This window comes from Lasioglossum baleicum, chromosome 11 (genome assembly GCF_051020765.1).
Source record: "Lasioglossum baleicum chromosome 11, iyLasBale1, whole genome shotgun sequence".
NCBI lineage: Eukaryota > Metazoa > Arthropoda > Insecta > Hymenoptera > Halictidae > Lasioglossum > Lasioglossum baleicum.
The window spans coordinates 9,924,079-9,940,324 of NC_134939.1; the positions used below are offsets into that span (position 1 = coordinate 9,924,079).

Genomic DNA, 16,246 nt, shown 5'->3' on the forward strand with positions numbered 1-16,246 from the left:
GAACGATGGTGAAGGTACGCGTCGTAACTGACAGCCACCGTTGAAAATTAACGTAGCCATTATCTAATATTTGCCTCGGTTCTTCGACTTCGTGTTTTGACCACTGATTAGTGGTACTGTTTGTGCGGAAACGTTTATTCTGCGGTAATTGGCACCCCTTCAGGCTAAGTATTGAAATTCGGCGATGTCGGGGAATGTCAATTCCCCGGTCTCGTTTTCCTTGCTGAATAGGTCAATATCGTTAGGACGCTCGGATATCACGAAATCCTCAGAATTCGGCACTGATCTGTGCTGGATATTCAACCGCTGCATGCACACCGCCTGCAAAATCTCCTGCTCTTGATCTTTGTATTTGCGTACGCAGAAATCTATCCTTCGCTCATACAGTTTGTTTAAAATCTGTTTTAAAATCTTAAACTAAAAAGCAACCCTCAGAACAGCATTTAGAATTAAGTGAACACAATGCGAGGGAAATGAAACGAATAGTCACTTACAAATTGTGTCATAGCTCACGTACACACCTACTCCATTAGCATTGTTTTCGTTTAAAAAATCACAACAGTTTTAAACGATACATAAATTATGAGAAAATTAAAAGAAGATTAAAGGTTGACTTATGTGAAACAGAATTTATTATCAAGCTCGTTCTAAATAAATGAAAGGGGGAAAGGATGATATATGGATACGGCGACCATGAAGATCGTGCAAAATGGAAGTATTTCATCTTTTAACACACGTCACTTTAAATGATACTTTAACCAATGGAAAATATTGTGCTGGTTTCTCTCTGTTACTTCGAGCTTAAAAGAAACATTTGGACGAATCTAGATGGTAATGCACACATGCGTTTTTATTACGTACGCAAAACTAAAATGTTCCGAGCATAATTGTGTAATACATGCATATGAAGATTTGTAAATTCTCAACCGTTGATCATCGATTTGCAAGAGTGCCGGTAAGTAAAGTATTAACAAGCATTAACAAAAAAGCACACCGAACAATTCTGTTAGCCAGTTCATGTCAAAAGTTGGCTGGCTAATGACAGGGAATTCGTGTGGAATTCTTAGGTTGAACGATCGTCAAAGGCCGATGAAAGTCGAACAGCACCGATAATCCCTCGTCTCGGCGTTGCACGGCGGCGGCCAAATAAATCCTTCGAAATGATAGGTAGTAGTGAACGTTCCTCTAATCGTCGGCCAGACGGAAACAGCAAATCAGGTTCGACGGTTCGCGCGCGCGCGAGCGAGCGAGCGGTAAAGGTAAATTTGCTCGTTGCGAATTCCCCGAAAAATCTGCACACTTTGAGCGGTGAGGCTCTAGCCAGAGACGCTCGATACACACGGAGAGAGATGAGAGAGAGAGAGACGTGCACGCTAGCGGCGAACGGTTACACGTGCACACGTGGGCCGGTAGGTGCAGGTTATTGCACGGAGCAGCGCCCTTTTCCGCGGTAACTGCGTTGCATCGTCGACCGAACGACACGTTGCTCAAAGAGGTCCAATTTTGCATGGCGTTAATCGCATTATCTCACCCTGCCGGCCGATCGAAAGCTCAAACGCCGGGTGCCCACCTCATCGTCGCCGCCTTCTCTTGTCGACACTTTCGTTTCGTCGCCGGATGCGACCCGAGTGCAACCGTGCATACTGCACACGCCTACCAAGTGCAACCGGCGTGGACCGATCTAAGGCTGCCGCTAATCACATTGATATTAGGCGTTAGCCCAACCCCCGGCCCGCTTAATGGAAAACCAGACCCCACGGATCGCTGATAATTATTGAACTGCGGATGTTTATGGAAATTTACGCCGTCGACGGAAAACGTCGAACCTACAAACTGACGTTAAATAGAATTTTGTTAACAGACTCAGGATCTTTATGCAAAACATAAATTTTCTACCCGACCTGCACCGATCTAATGATGTCACTAATTGATGTCTAACTGACGTTAGACGATAGTCAGAACCTTAATGAAAAACTGGACGAGTTTACGAATTTTATTAACTCGTGCACAGATTAAATTATTAGCCCAGATAATCTTAATATAATTTGTAGTTTAATATAACTAGACTGCGGAACTTTATGCAAAATAAAAATTCTTTGCATCAACTGCAACAAACAAGGGCCATGTAATAATTTCTTTCATTCTTTAATAATGTTCATAAACTGCAACTTACCCACTTTTGTCATAAATGCATCAAATCCGCAGTCTAAATATAGCTAAACCTCATCGAATTAAAAAAAGTCTACGAACAAAGTTCGATTTGTTAGAAAACATGTGAGCATTTAAGCCGAGCGTACATAAAACTGCAGAAAGCAAACAGTTCTTTCATAAATAGCGTTTTATTGATTATATTCATACGATGATTTAATGTTTAATTCCCGCCGCTCTATTTCTAATGAATAAATTAATGCAATTCGGCATGCTTTTAATCCAACCTTTATCGTGTTCTCGCGCACATTTATGATGTTCAATTGGGCATTGATTAAAATTAGATTAAGCAGTTATTATATCATAATGAAAGAAATTTATGCTTGAAATAACCAGATGGTTGTAATAGATACTGTCGATTATTTTTATAATAGCGTTAATCTTTCAAGAGGAGGACCATAAGGAAATAAATTATTTTAAGCTGCGAATGACTGCGAGGGCGAATGTGTCCGCCATCTTGAAGGGCTTCAGACGTACTTTGAAACTCAAATTACCTACTTACATATTTCCATTATAAATTCCAAAAAATCGCTACTGTTCACAAAGAAAAACAGGTTCCTCCCTCAATCAGTAACAGACTATGAAACAAAACCTTTCCAAACCAATACTATGCACCATAATGTACCCTAAAGCCTGGTCCCACATGTTCCATGAATAGCTACCAATAGCACAAGCGATCAAGCTATTCGCCGACCAGCAATTCCACCTTTTGACACGTCCGGAATCGATCTTCGCTCTCACGGCCGGTTATGTCACGGACCCGGTGAAAAACGTCGGCCTTATACTCTCAATTTCCCAGGCATCCCGTGCGCGGTCCGCTCGCGGAATCCGTGTGTAATTGGAAAACTTGAAAGCCGGTTGAATCTACCCGGTGCTCTCACTATCAGCTGATGTTTTCGCGTGCGGCTTAACCGAAGAATGAAATTGTTTCGTCGGTTAGCGCCTGGGCCAAACAAAACGTTTCAACGCGCGCGCGGGACGCTGAATCGGTCTGAACCGACGCATGATTTCCCTAAATCAGGTTAACGAGACGAACGCCGCCGGATCGATGGGCCTCTTCCTTTCTTCGTTTTTTTTTCCACATCCCGGACCTACACACCGGTGAAATCCTCTTCCCCCCACCAACGTTTCGCGGGCTGTAACCAACGGGGCCGGGCACCGCTCTCTCACTCTCTCTCCCTCCGCGGCTCAGAAACTACGATGTGACGGGTAATTGCTAATTAGTACGCGGCCGTATCGTGATTCGAGAATCGTGGTAATTAGACGTCAGCGTGTACAAACTTCCGTGCGCCCGGATCGGACGCTCGCATAAAGCCCGGCCCAAAAAAAACCATTTCGCACGATGCAATCTGATACGCGTGAAAGGAACCCGTGCAGCGCCGGTCGGGCCCGATCGTCGAATCTCGTTTTTTGAAACAGTGTTCAAACTTCAGGATCGTGTCTCGTTTCAAAACGTCCTCTCCAACGTCACCCTCCCCCCCACCCTTCAATTCCCCCGTGGCTCTTTCTTTGGCAGACGCTCGAGTGCATGTCCGATTTCCGGGGTGCTTTGCATAAAGTGTGATAAAGTGATCGACAGAGGAAAATACGAGGGAAGCAAGCCGATTGCGTGTCATTGCGACACGATGCGTGCACAGCTCTGGAGTACCACCCCGGTCACGTGACACCGTTTGTTTCGAGTCTAATGAAACGTGTGTTTAGAAACTAACTGCGCCCCACAAAATACATCACACCACCAAATTCAACCCTTGAATTTTATATTCCACCCCGACGGAAATCTTGACAAATCTATAATTGCATAAAATAATGATAAAACGTGGCACAATATACTGAATACATTCCCCCCCCCCCAATGCTCAGTCGATTTTTCCGCAAAATTTCAATCGCTTTTCAATCCTTTCAGAGGGCCGAGCATGGCAGAGCGCGCTTGGTATAGAAAATCGCGGGCATAAGTTCGAACCGCTATTTCTGACGCGACGCACCGGTAATCAGGTTGCGCCGGTTAATTGCTTCCGGTCGCAATTTACCGGTGGCCCCCGTTCGCCGCGTCTTAATTTAAACGCGGGGCTTACGCGTTCAAACTTCACCGCGGCGGAAAAACAAAGTTTTATTGCACGGTTACACTTTCGTTTCAGCCAGGGCTCGGCTGGAAATGGCGCTCGATAAATTTACGACGAATTCGCCGATATAAGGATAAAAAGGTGACCGGAACGAGCGGGGGCAAAGGAGGTGACGAGGATAGATAGAGAGAAGGAGAGACGGTAAACCGGGGAGAATCGAGGACCAGAGCGAGAGGGCACGAGCTTGCGTATGTCCAGTAAATCCAAGCATCGTGAAACGGACCAGTGGAGTACGTCGAACGATCGACGACCATTCAAAAGCCACCGTCTGAAAAGTTTTTCCACCGGCAGCTCCAGTAAATACCGCCACGGTTTTTCTTCAACTTTTCATTTTCCCTACGGCCGGACCCTCTGACCACTCTCTCTCTCCCTCTCTCTCTTTCTCTCTCCCTCGGTTCTATCTCGCTATCTTCCTTTCTCTTTTTCGCTCGAATCGGAGCCGGTGGACGCGGTTTCCTTCTCGCGCCTCTGTTGGCACACATAACGAACGAGCATCGGGCAATTCTGCGGAATTTATACGGTCGTTACACGACGTGTTACCACTATTTTCGACTGCACGCCGGCTAGAGCACTCGCCGCTGAATAATTTGTTTGACTCGTTGCAAAACAGGGGACTAATAAAGAGACGTCAGCCGCCGGATTTCATTTCGGAATGGAAACGCTCCCGTTGTCTCGAGGAATTGTGTCGCGACAGATCGTGTCTCCCGTCGTCACTCGAAATATCGTAGCACCGTCTTCAAAGTGTGACTTTTTTATCAATCCTCGCGCTTTCTGATAAACCAGACGGTTATGCGCATTCTCTAGTTGAGAGGTTTGTCCACGACTAAAAGAAGTACACGAGAGTTGAGCTCCTTCAATGAATGCTTCAGCGGGCTCTCCGCAAACGATGCGCGTCAGTGGACTTTATTAAAATTTTTATTTTTGGTACACTGTGCAGGCTAATTGGAATTTATCTTTTCTGGTACTTGCTGCATTGACTGCGACCACTGTAGGACTCTATTTAGGACTTCTTAAACAAGAAATGTACAATATATTAGAGTTTTTATATTTTATATCATATTACGGTTTTATATTTTATTTTAGAGTTATTTTTAGAGTTTTTATATAATACTTTATTTTAGGCTTATTGAAATCGTCTGGACAAGAAGTAAATTTTTATTCGACCCTTGCTTCTTGCAATTTTAAAATATGCAGTCCACACATAACATAAATATGACAAGATAAATTCATAGAATATCTATAAACAATTGCTTACGCCTTCAATCAACATACAAAACATTTCTGGTAACCAAAAAATTACAAGAAGTTCATGTTATGAATAATTTTTTCCATCGCAACTCCAACCGAGTGTTTCACATTGCCAAAAAGAAATATTCCACATTATCCAAACACAGAAATGTTCATGTCCGAGAATAATGTTCAAGAGGAACTTAACAGAAATACAATTCGCCATAATCCAGAAGAACGGAACGAAGTCGAAAACAAGGAAACGCCCGCGTTCAAATTGCATTCGAGCGAATTAACGATGTTGTTTCAACCAAATGTAAAAGCGAATTCGCTTTACATTTAATACAGGGAGGCAGATATTTCGTACGTTACAACTTGATAATATTGATTATCTTCGGTATAATAAATACATATGTAATTCAACGTGCGTGTCCAATTGTTTTACAACACGGGCCCGGCCATTCCCATTCAATCGCATTACTATTAAATAGATCGGCCTAAACTCTCCGGTGCAGATATCCACTAAAACCGTTATTACGTTAAATAACAGCGTTTCTTTAATTCGGGGCTGATCAGACATAAATATAGTTAAAGTTTTCAAATTATCTTTAGCAAATGAAGTACCATATAAGATACCTAAAATGAAATTGTTGTATCTTATTAAAAATGAATATCCAAACCAAAACACTTCGTGTAAAGGTTGACCAAGTTCCCCGGCACATCCACTTCAGTGATATGAAGGATGGACCAAGTTCCTCTCGCCTATCAAAGTTGTGATATGATGGATGGACCAAGTTCCTCTCGCCTATCAAAGTTGTGATATGATGGATGGATCAAGTTCCTCTTGCCTATAAGGGCTGTGATATCGGGAAGGACCAATTCCCAGAGGCCAATGATTGTGTTGTACTTACCTAATTCAAACTTTACAACCTAGGGAACTTGGCGTCTTCGCTGGCACTAGTATTTTGACTTGCATGAGAAAAATGTATAGCATATAGGGTATGTCCAACCACATGACGTATGTGGTCTTTTGATTTAAAAAAAAAAAAAATCTTTTTTCGGGTTTTTCGAAAAAAAAAATTTTTTTCTGCATTTTCGATTTTTCTTGTTGGTTTTGATATGAAAGACACCTGATTCCAAATTTTCAAGTTTCTAGCTTCTCTGGAAGTGGGTTAGAATTAACATGATCCTCCTCCTCATCATCCTCCTATACATACATGTACATATATGTATATTCCAAGAATTATGCATTTTGGCGTATTTATATCTCAGGTTCCAGGCTAGGTAGAAAGTTGCTTCTTACATGAGGGTTAGTTGATATTATATCTAGCTCACATACAAATTTTGGTTGACCTCGGTTACCGGGGAGAGCGGCAGTGGGGGTGCCAATATGCCTAAAAAGCGTTTAACTCTGGTTCGAGATATACTACTCGGCAGTTAGAGGGAGCGGGAGGGGAACTTGGTTCGCGCGCTGCCGCGCGCGTTGATTTCAACTCGAAAATTTTTTTGTGTGTATTCTTCAAAACACTATCTAACTGTAGTAGAAGTTTCAGAAGTTTATATTTGGTCATTTCGTCAGGGCATCAAACGATCGTTCTTCGCTACAACAAAAAGAAACAGCTAAAAATTGAATGTCACACATCCCTGCAGAGACAACATCGGCATGGAGAAGGGGGATGGTTCGAAAGTCATCGAGACGTCCCGTCGATAGGCATTTTCTCCCCGGCAAATGAGAAAAGGTATACGAGCAGCGTCTCTCTGTCTATCGCACGGGGAGGCCACGCATTCGGAAGATATTACGTTTTATTAATATTTGCATTGCACGGCCGGCAAACATTTCGAAATCTGTGTGGCCGGTGCTGGTGTGCAATTCGCAGACAGAAAGAGAAAGAAAGGGAGGAAGGAAGAGAGCGAGGCTTTGGTACATCGGCCAGACAACACGGGCCGCGCGATTCTTCTTTCCTCTCGCTCCCCTTTTCGCGACACTTTTCTCCGGGGCTGGTCGTTGCGTAGTGCTGAAAAAAGGAATGGAAGCACCTGGGATAGAAAAGAATCGCGAAGTGAGAGGCGAGGCGAGAAGAGAGAGAGAGGCGAGCACACTCGGCCTCGTTCCCTGCAATTTTGTGCCCGTGTTGCGTTTCGAAAAATACCTTGGAACGCGCGCGAGCGAGCCAGCCTTCTCTTTCCTGTCCTCTCCTCTTGATTTCCCTACGTTCCTCCCGTTTTCCTTGCTCCGTCTCATTTTCCCTTTTAAACTGTTTCTCTGTTCCGCCCCCGATGCGCCCTGGCTGCGCCCTCTCTCCCGTGTCTCGCGCCCCTATATTTTTTTTCTTCCCTTTCGTTTCGCGTATTTCTCTTTTTTTTCGTCGTTCTGTCTTTCATGTGCGCCCGGTACGTGCGCCAACGAAGGGCTTTCCGCGGTAATACGTGCGTGCAATTACTTATTTTTGTTTTCTTTCGCCGTGTGCCCTCCGCCCGTTCACCCCAAGCCCCTGCACCTCCTATGCAACCCCCGTGCACCATTGCAGGCCGCGCGGCTCGGCTCGGCTCGGCGTACGCACGGAAATATTTAAGGTCCGCCTCGGCGCGAGGCAGGGATGCACCACGGCCGCGGGGCTCTGCCTGAGCGGATTGCATCAGGAGGGAATGCGTCGCGGGACCGGCGCCATTTGATTATGGAACGCCGCGACCTCGCTCTTCTATCTTTCTCTCGTTCTCTCCCCATCTCTCTCTTTCTGCGACGCGAATTCTGTGTACAGAATACGACAGAAGTAGCCCCGACGAATTTTACAAACGCGCTACGCTCATTTTCCTGACGGCGAAAGGATCGTGTAAACACCGGCGACGTAATTGTTTCGGCTCCGAGAGCTCGTCCGGCTGACTCTTCTTAATAGAAGCCTTCCTCTACTCGTCAAATTACTGTTTCATATATTCTATCTTATCGAGGCGAAATTGTTTCGTTTTCAAGCATGTCGAGATGGCGCTTTTTAACACTGAACACACACCGCTACTTGCCAGATGATCATTTTTATGTATTTTAATCTATCAGGTTCACTGTTTTAAATGACTGAGAATGTCTACGAATAATCAATTTGGATTTTTAGATATTTGCTCGTAAAAGCACAAATGGGTGTTCAATTCAGCCCTCAACCTGACTAAATCGTTACCAATCGCGTCATCAAGGGTGAAACGTTTATCCAACGCTCGTAAATGGACACCTGCCTTTTTTTTTAAACAGATCACAAAGTAGAAACTTTGAACAAATTTTCAAACGGTCGCTCGGCGTAACAAAAGAAAGCGCACGAAAATTCACAGAACCGAGCAGCCGACGAATGAACCAAAAATGTTCCTGCTCTGTATTGAACTAACCAAATCAATCGTGCTTTATGCGATCGAGAAAATTAATAATAGAATTTCGAAAGGAAGAGAAGCTCGTTTACATTGGAATGCGGAATCAACGTTAAAAAATTGAATGGTGTTGTTTCTGCTTCGAAGGGCCGGCTAGCGAAAAAATAACGGCGCGCTTTTGAGGAAATATTTCCGGGACTGAAAACTCCTGCGCTTTTCACGGGGCCAACGTATTCACATTTGCTTCCCTTTAAAAAACTTAAACAAAATCAGCGTGTTAATTGCTATTTGTTAAGGCTCTCCCCGCAGTTCCAACAATCAATTGTACCGGTTCGTCTAATGTTCTTCCAAAGCGTACGTTACAGACTAAAAGAAACAATCTTTACAACAAACATAATTTAAACATACGGAAAGAACTTTCAAAAAATGTGTAGAAACTCGAACTGAGAATTCTATTCCATCTCTCTGGGAAAGGCGTTCATCATTATTTCAATGCGTTCTCTGGCTGCATAATTACAATGACAATGAGCTCGGACTTGGCAATTTCGCTCGGAATAAACTCTTTCAAAAATCTGTCTAGACAGGATGTGCTATTATTTATTCGCAGAACCTGTGTAACAGCGTTGAATGGCCTCTTCGCGACATTTCCCACAAAACGTCCCTAGCTCAGACCCGAGGTAACCCCATTCCTTGAAAGGAGCTGTAAGGTCTGGGGGTCGCGAGCTAAGGTCCCATTTCACGAGACTACGCATAATAATATCATGTCCTGCTGAAGGTGCAGGTAGCATGTGCTTATTGGAATAATGGCCCTCGTGGTCCCCCACGAAGCCTCGAACTCGTTCCCGCCGAGAGCCCCCATTGGCTGGCCGTGCAGAACCTTGTCTCGGTCCCATAGTACATAGGACCCACGATATCGCATCGTCAGTTCAGATGGGCCACCGATCTCGGCGGTGGGCCCTTCGCAGTTTATCTCAGCTCGCGAAATTACTAGAAAGTACATACAGTAACACGACAAAATACCGAAAATGGCCACAGTAAAGTGTCAAAGCAAAACGTAACGAGTGGTGCACAGTGCTTCGAAAATGTGAAATTTCATCAACATTTGGAACGTCACTTGAGAATTATTTTCTGAAATTTTCTGAAACTGATTTTTACCATTTCTGTGCCAAATGTAATTTTTTGGGGGGTAATTGGGGTGGGAAACGAAATTTTATTAAAATTATTAATATTCTATAATGTAGTTAACTAGTTTAATGTTAACAGTAGAACTACTTCGGGTTACAATGGTTAAAATTCGAAAAATGTTTCCACTTTGATCATATATCACCTATAATAAAAGTCGTACGAAATCTGAATAAATCTTTTTGTAATAAAGTTGTATTAATCTCAAAACATAAGAACCAAATAAAAGTACATCTTCCTCTCTAATAGTATTATTAAGTTGTTTCAAATATTCTTGAAGTCTCTTAATCTGTGTACTGTTTAAAATTACACTCAGCCATTTTTCTCAAGAATAGATAAAATCCACAGTTCACTAGTCATTTATATATCAGTCGCATTTAGTGCTCGATAGTTCTACTGTTAAAAATAAGAAGAGACTGAAATAGTATATAATATTTTAGTTCATTATGAATATCGCAAACTATTTTATAGAGAACTTGTATACAGAAATCTTATAAAATTAATGATATAATACCAGCATCCAAAGTCCGCTTGGAGCAAAATGGTAAACTCTGGGAAAAGTAAATCAGAATAAATTTGAGCAAAAAGTTTGTTCTCGAAACCCGTAATTGGAGGAGTTGAATTCGAACCGCGGAAAGGAGATATGAAATTTTCGGATAGGCGAAGAATTAATTCTATTAGAAAAGTATTTCATTTTTCGGGTAGAACTTGTGGCAGCTAACGGGCAGGAACGGTCTCGATAAATTAAAAAACATTTCCCTACAGTATCTGGAAAGTTAATTCTGCCGTTCATCTGCCGTAGACGTGTTCAGGGGTTGAATACGTCAGTTTGCTATTTTATTCAATAAATATCTACCATCGCCGTCGACATTGATGGGTGTTGTTAGCTGAGAGAATTCCCCGTTACACGATCGTTTATGTAACGCTTTTTAACCTACCAGCATACCAGACTTAGTCCTCCAATTTACATGCCAATGCGTACGAAATTATTGATACATTTTCATCAAACATCTATCATCTGTACATTTCCGTTAATAGATATCGAAGCTCCTATAAACAATTCAGTGAACCTGGAAAATTGTTCAGAAGTTGCTAAAAATTCACGAAACTTTCTATCTGGTGTTCTGGACTATATGAAATTCATGCATTCAAAATTATAATAGCTTCAAGCATTTGTGTACATATAATACATCTTCATTAATAAATATTGGGGGACCCCTGTGAAAAATCTAATGGACTTCAAAACTTGTTTTGAAATGGCTAAAAATTCAGGAAAATATTTGTCTGGTATTTTAGAGTCTGAAAAATTCATGTGTTCAATCCTCCCTCTGGAAATTTCGCTGCTGACAAAATCTTGTCATAAGACATGTATAAACGTTCACCGTTAAAAATTTCACGAAAAATCGGAAAGCAAGGATACTTACACACGCATGACTAAAAATGTAACAGGTAAACGCAGACAGCATCGTTGTGATTGTCGGGCACGGTATGCGAAGGGCTAACGGTGAATGGGGGAAAAAAACAAGCGACAAAAGGAGAAGCGAAAAACGGACGATCATACGATAGGAATTAATTCTTCAATCGGGATATTAATGAAATATTTTGAACTGTATGGTCGATGGTACGAGCCGAACAGCGAAAAATCGAGGGAAAAGCGTCGAACGGTGGTGTACGAACGAAACAAATCGAGTTATTTGCGTGTGTACGCGCGAGCGCGGTCCGCGAGCCGCGAGTGGGCTTGCAACGGGCAACAATGAATCTCATGGTAACGGGGGTTCCCCGGTTAGGTGAAACACTTTGCAACAACCAACCTGAAGGAACTTTATCTTCCGCCATTACGGCCGATACCTTATCGAATCACGGTGGCTGCGGTCGAACATCGAATCAATTGCGGTTATCGGCCAATGAAATCGTCATGAAGTTCGTTTCGATAGCGTTTGCGGTGGCCGGCGCGGAAACGGCGGCGCACGAAAATTTTATTTCGGATCTTTACGAGAATCGCCTACGCGCTTGGAAAATATTCACCGTCATTCCTCGCGATATTTGTTTGCCGTTCGTCGATTCCCGGTCTTTATAACCGGCAGATTGAAAACATCGAGCCATCTCGGCGAACCGAAGATTTTGCGAATTTTTTTTTGGAAAGGCTTTCCAGTTCCACAGAAATCACTGTTCATTATTAACTTATTCAATTTGCAAAATTAATTGGAACGGCTCCTCGACGTTTCCCGGGGTGTCATAGATGCCGACTTGATCGGAAATTATTTTTCAAAGCGAGGATTATTCTATTGGCCGAATGTTCACTGGTCGTCCAAATTTTCTAAACGGATTGAATCTAGAACATCTTTATTTTCATAAATTAGGTCCAATCTAAATGCTGGTTCAATTTTCACTTAAAAATTTTGGACGTCCTTCGGAAAATCAGGAAAAATAAATTTTTTACCGGACAACAAAAATGAGTTTCTGTATAATATCAGCACAAAAATGTTTATGGATCGAAGCCTATTCGACGATTGAGTTTCCCGCGGCGCATTTCCCGGTGGCTTTTAACGGTCGAGGATGAGAGAAAGTTTTCGAGCGCGACTTGAATGTTATTCCTGCGAAGCATAATTAAACGAGATTGGAGTTCGGCGATATTTTATTTGGAACGAAATTTTGTATAATATAATTAGTGAATCGGGCGGCGCAGCTCGGGGATACACGCGACGATACAGACATCGACCATCAAAATTTCCGTTCGATAAATCATACGCATAGTGAGTACTTCATCTGATATTCGGTGGAAGAAATTCTCGATCGGCATAAGTCTGTTAATTTTTGAATATTAAAATCTTTTGTCACGCGGCAGAATAAAAATTCTATTTCGGACGTGTGCGTGTCGGTGGAAAAATTTTTCATTACTTCTACGGTAATTAACGTGCCGGAAACAAGCGAAGTAAAAAACTGTTACCGATTGTTAATGTATTACGAAAAAATTGGACGCCAATTTGATCTGAATTAATTCGCAACGGTGCACAAAGATTAAAATTTACTTGCCGCGAAACACACACACACGCACTCGCACACACTGACAAGGAATGTATACATCCATTCAAATGCGTGTTTTTCACATTTTGATTATGGAACTCGATCGACAGGTAAATTGAACAGAAAAATCGAACGCCGCGGTCTGAAAAATGCGCGGTGTATTTGACACAAAAAAAATAATACGTTTACTTTGTACTGTCTGAATTTCTTGGTGTGGAGGAAAAAGGGTATAATTACGACGGGATACACGCTATTATATCGCAACGATTTAAATTGAGTGACCTGTTTAAACGGAACGCCGCGCCGCGGCGAAATAACGGCTAGGCTCGCATAATTTTCTCCCGAAAATCGACGGAACAACGAAAATTTGTCGGTCAGCGGGATTTAAAACGGTGTCGGTTCCGTTGGCGGGCTCAGTGAAAACGATTATAAACTGTATCAGCACGGTTATTACGTATAATTCAAATTGCATGTAAAACAGCGTCGATTAATTCTGTTCAATTGGAACGAAAATGCGGAAAACAGAGCTCGACGGCCGGGGCACTTTTGTTTTCTTTCGGCTGCCCATTGCGCGATGAAACTGAAACGCCGCCGGATCACTTTCAATTTCTGATATCCGCGCACTGTGAAATCCACCGAAGATACGGTCGCGACCGATCGCCTCAGGTGTCGTTCTCTTTTCCTCGATACCGCGTTCTCCATTGATTAACGTTAGCATTTCAATATACGCTCACAACAATTTTCAAGCGAAACGAACGGACTTCGATTGTTTCGATACCATCCCCTTTTTCATCCGAAACGCAACACTTTGAACAGCTGGAAAATTGTGCTCTAAATTTTGCTGTCACTCATAAAAATTAAGAAACAAAATTAAGTGGCAAGAATAATGTAATTTGTTTTACTTTTCATCTGGAAAATTGATTCAATCACACTTAAGGAACGGACACTGTCGAACAGCTTCCACACATTTTGAAATTATTCTTCCATGGAAAATAGATTCAAAAATTTGGAATATCTAAAAATGAGCTCTGAATTCTGCTTGTTTATTGACAAAAATTAAAAACTTTTAAGTTCTATAATTTTTATCCATGAGAATAGTAGCTCAAGAAATATAATACGCTGATTTTAAAAATTATTAATAGTGCTCATTATGTATACATATTACTTATAATGCAGTATTTGTTCGAATACTAACATGGCGTACAATATAAAATTTATAAATCACTCTTTCAATGATTCTTTAAAACGCTCTTACACTCGAATAATAAATTTCACATAATGGTCAATAGAATATCTTCGCTACAAAATTCGATAATTCAAAAAGAAAAATATAAAGTTTCCTCTCTTCTAACAAGTAATCAATAAAAAATTCATATTTTTCACTATTTTCATTAGTACAAACTTTTGAGACACATTAAAAATTTAAACAGTCCGAAAAAATGTTTCATCTTGCATCGACGTTCTTCGTATTTTTCGAGACTTCCTGAATCTTCTGAATTCCTAAATTTGTTCCTTCTATGCTTTAGATGTCGTAGTTATAGTGGATTTAAGTCAGTACAAAAGCTACACGTTGCATGCATGAAATTCAATTTGACTACAGTTCGCGATGTGAATAAAAATAAATAGCGACAATTAAAATTTTACAATGATAATTTCGAAACATTCCTCAAAAATGATTGTTCCGTAAGGAACTGACGCTGTGAAATTACAAACAATTTATATTCTGCAGTTACATGTAGAAACAGAACGTGGAAAAATCATAAAGTGAACTTTTAAAAATTCCTGTGACACCGCTAACGTCGTTTAATATTCTGTTGACTGTTCATACGTTTCCTTATTTTTTGTTATTTTAACTTAGCTATTCATTTCAAATTCCTACGCCATCTTTCACTGCGTAAATCTCCTGCAGCTTCATGCACAGTTTTGGTATTCCGTATGTCATAATATTTTTGCTTCACGTCCTCCTATACAGCATACAACATCATACTTTTTGCTTAGGATCTCGAAAATTTGTGGTTATTGTGTAAAAAGTGTTCTAGTACATATCCAAAATAAAAGAAAGTGAAGTTACGTGTCGCCTTTGCATTCTTCTCATGATATTGTGCATTTAGTTGCATTGTGGTTTCACATTTTGTAATTTTATACACTCAGCTTCGAAGGTTCTTTTAATGAAACATAAATAAGGTTGGAAAATTTGAAAATAAATAGCAAGAATCAACAAAAGTTTGAGAATGTAGTATTTGAGGCAAAGAATAATTTCGTTGGACTGCTTCTCTTGAAATTTAACAATTTGGAAAGTAGATAAACAAAGAACAATGTGATTATTGTGTTTTGAAACAGAACAGCAAATTTTTGTGTTGACTATTTCGAAAAAGTGTGTAACATCTGGGGTGGTTGAAGAAATTAATTAATATGTTAATATCAAAATTATTTCTACAATTGTTTACTGACGTTGGTGCTAAAGAGAACTGTAACAAAGAAGAGGTGATCATCAAAATTGAAAAATTTTGAAATAGTTACAAGATATAGAAAAAATAAGGAAACGCGCGCAGTCCATCTGCTTGCCGTCGGTTGAAATCACCGGATTTTTACAGCAGCTACGACAATCTAAACTCCTTTACGACTTCAAAAGCACGATTACCCAGTTCCATTACACATTTTCAAATTCTCCACATCCGAAAATTCCAAAATCATTAAACAAAGTCACTTAAACCCCATAAAAATCTTTAAAAAACCATCGTCAAAAGAATCTATTCAAATACGTTATACAAATATCATTCCCAATACTAATCATTTTTAAAAATTCTTCTTCAAATTTCCAAAATTTTTTCAGGAAAAAAAGTGAAATTACGGAAAGTGTTTTTGTGTATTTTTAGTGAAAAATTCTGGCAAAAACGATTAAATCATACGTATTTAACGTGCAGAAAGTGGTCGAGAAATGGTTGTGAGTGTTCAAGTTAGTAAAAATGGTTATTTGGTGAAGAAAAAAGCAAAAACGTGTGCAGAGATGGCGTCGGTCGCGTAATGGAGGCGACGCTTGCCGTCGGACGGCGTAAAAATGGAGTCCGTACGCTTTCTACTTACGCCACCATTTTGTGAGCGCGTTGTTCTGATAATTTCTACGAAAAGAAACCGCG

General features: G+C 41.1%; 1 protein-coding gene across 3 annotated transcripts in view; it reads left to right on the top strand.

Moving 5' to 3' along the window:
- LOC143213237 (uncharacterized) overlaps positions 1 to 16,246 on the top strand; it is a 183,731-nt gene that overhangs the window by 141,335 nt on the left and 26,150 nt on the right. The window contains exon 3 of one of the 3 annotated variants that reach the window (XR_013009920.1): positions 1 to 16,246. This exon is cut by the window's right edge and continues 19,472 nt beyond it. The exons of the other annotated variants lie outside the window; for them this stretch is intronic. The gene's annotated coding sequence lies outside the window, so the exon portion shown is untranslated. 3 annotated transcript variants of the gene reach the window in all.